Below are 2689 nucleotides of genomic sequence, written 5' to 3' on the forward strand. Positions count from 1 at the left end.
CAGAGGGAGGAGGGAACTCGGCATCACTAACTTCCCACCAGCCGTCTCATCGGGGCTTTGCGACAGCAGAACAATTTCCAGCTTTTGTTCCAGTGAGGCTTTCTGTTGATGCAAAACCGCTGGATGGGAGCATTCTAAAAAAGTACATTTGAAAGTTCTCATATTTTCAACGACGCAGTGCAACTATCCAAATGAACTCTAATTTTCCCCTGAGGTTATATTCTGGCTTCGAATGAGACCAATTAATTGCCACTGTTTCCAATGTTGCCTGGTTGATGTGGGAGACACTTCCTTGACTGTGTGTGGCTCATTGGAAGCAACTGTCGGAGTAGAGGCTTCTCGGGCTCGGCATTGTTAGCTGCGGCAACTTTTGGCTTTTGTCTGTGGACGTGGATCCTCGCCTCCTCTACACAGAAGCCTTGCCTCTTACCACAGTCCCCACACTACCTAAACAACAAACTTACTGCTTCTCTGGCTGTAGATATCAATCCTTGTCCAACCCATTTATCAAGCTGCTGCTCTCTCTTCTCCCAAACGGACCCTGCTTCGTTCCTAGGAGGACTCGGAGCAGGCAGCGGAGTCTCAACATGTTCCTGGTGTGGGAGGGGATTCTGTGAGAAGGAGTTGGCTGCCACATCTGGGGGAGGGCAGTGATGAAAGATGGCAGCTGGGGTGAATGAGAGAGGAGCCGGTTTCCGGGAGGGAGGCAGGGGGCAGGCTCCTCTATGACTCCCTCCACCTTATCCAAATACCATTTGTGTGAATCAGCTGCCACTTGGCTGCCAGGTGCTCCCTGCCCCCTTCTAGAAGCAAGAGCCGAACCCTTCCTGACCCCTCCACCTGCAGTAGGAGTCTTCTAGGGCCACACGGTGGGTCCAAAGAGTGAACAGCCTAGCAACAGGCCCGTAGGCTTTAAAACAAAACAACATATGCTGGATAGGACGTGGAGTGTGATGACGAAGGGATTGGAACTGCTCTCAGTCACATCATTGAACACGTCAGCTGGCACATTCTCTAACTTAGTTGAGCGTGCAGTGAGTGCGTGACTCTCCTAAATGCATTATCTGCACCATCTCATTTATCCTCACATCAACCCTGTGAAATGCTTCACAGCTGGGCTAAAGGAAGCGGGATTTAACCTCCAGGCTCACGGAGCTGTCCTAGACACTCCAGAACGTGAAGCACTAGGAGATTCTGCTGTCTGAATTGGAAGCTGCTGAGGAGGCTGAAGAGTCAGGAGATGAGCCTCTCTCCAACCTTGGCAGGAGCATGGAAGAGCCTAACCTCTAAGGCTCCTGGCTGCTGTGAGAACCCTCACCCTCTTCTCTCTGAGAAAAGTGCCAGTTGGGATACCAGGTCAGAAATGCAGGGAGGCTCCTGCAGTGGCCCAATAAGTCACCCTCAGGCTCTGCCATGGCAAAAAACGACGGTGCCTTCCTTGTTATTGTGGCCGTTTGCCCCAGGCTGTCCTGCCCCATCCATTTGACATTGCCCTGAATATTTCCAAAATGCCACCTCGGTGCACAGACTCCACCTTCTTATTTTGCCCTTCCCTGAGTCAGGGTGGTGACATAACTAATCCAGGACACTGGCCTCGCTCATGTGACTGCAGAGCCTTGTTTCTCACAACTGGTTTCGTGCTTGACACAGTGTCCGTCGGCCTGTGCTTGCAGAATTTCCCTTTCACATTTAGCCTCTGACATCTCTTTTCTCATCACCTCGTGCTATTTTAAAGCAATGGGTAAATTTTTAGTGATCTCTCTATGAAGCTATAACTCCACCATTCCTGTCCAAATCTTTCTTGTCTGTAGTTCTCTTGTGGGTAACCTGTGAGTCATTAAACTAGATTCAAAAGATTGCTGAGGTGCATGAATTGCAATGTATCATCTAGGATTGCTGGGTTGCCCATGACAGAAACTCAGCCATAAGCAAAGGAGACAGAGGGAAGAAGGGGGAGAGAAGGGAGGCAGAGACAGAGACGATAACCATTTCCTAATCTGTCACTCCACAGGACCATTTTTAGGGAGGCGCTCTAGCTCGACACAGGTGCCCTGAGCAGAACACCTACAGACTCTCCTAGTGACACTGGTGCTGTGGGTCTGGGACATGCCTGAAGGAGTCAGCAGAAGGAGGGGAAACGATGTCTCCCAAGCTGCAGGAACAAATGGAGAGCGGAAGAGTCTCCAACAGCTTCCCCACCACCTCTGCAGTGCGACTGTTTTTCCGTTTACTTACCTCATGGCCTGGAGTGGAAATAAGAAGTCTACTCCTCTAAGAGCAACATTTGCTAATAAAGTCTGGTTTTAACTTACATTTTTAAGGAGGACGGATGACTATGTGAATATTGTTGGCGGGAGGGCACAGTGGCAGCTCTATTCTGCTCTGGGCATGGCAGGGCAGGGGCCTGTGGAAACCTGTGTACTCCAGGTTTGTGCCCGAGGGGTGTATGTATCTTGCTAGCTTAGACAGCATTAGGCTGTGTAGCCCACAGACTCATACTTGAGCCTCTGTGCCTTTCATAGCCGCCCACACAGATCCCCAATGTTTGCGTTAGTCATTTTGCCCTGGGCAAGTGTAGCCTTATATTCAGAAACTGCTAGGCGACGGCCTGTCCTGGAGTCTCTCTACCCCCGTTTCAACAAAGTCTTCTATTCTTCTATTTACCCATATTAGCTACAAAAAAAAAAAA

General features: G+C 50.0%; 1 long non-coding RNA gene across 1 annotated transcript; it reads left to right on the forward strand.

Moving 5' to 3' along the window:
* The first annotated feature begins 1015 nt into the window (after positions 1 to 1015).
* Positions 1016 to 2311, forward strand: LOC143273770 (uncharacterized). The gene is made up of 2 exons (XR_013051944.1): positions 1016 to 1356; positions 2012 to 2311. It is a non-coding gene; the product is annotated as an uncharacterized LOC143273770 (long non-coding RNA).
* Positions 2312 to 2689: the final 378 nt, after the last annotated feature.

The sequence above is a fragment of the Peromyscus maniculatus genome, chromosome 6 (assembly GCF_049852395.1).
Source record: "Peromyscus maniculatus bairdii isolate BWxNUB_F1_BW_parent chromosome 6, HU_Pman_BW_mat_3.1, whole genome shotgun sequence".
In the NCBI taxonomy this organism is placed as follows: domain Eukaryota; kingdom Metazoa; phylum Chordata; class Mammalia; order Rodentia; family Cricetidae; genus Peromyscus; species Peromyscus maniculatus.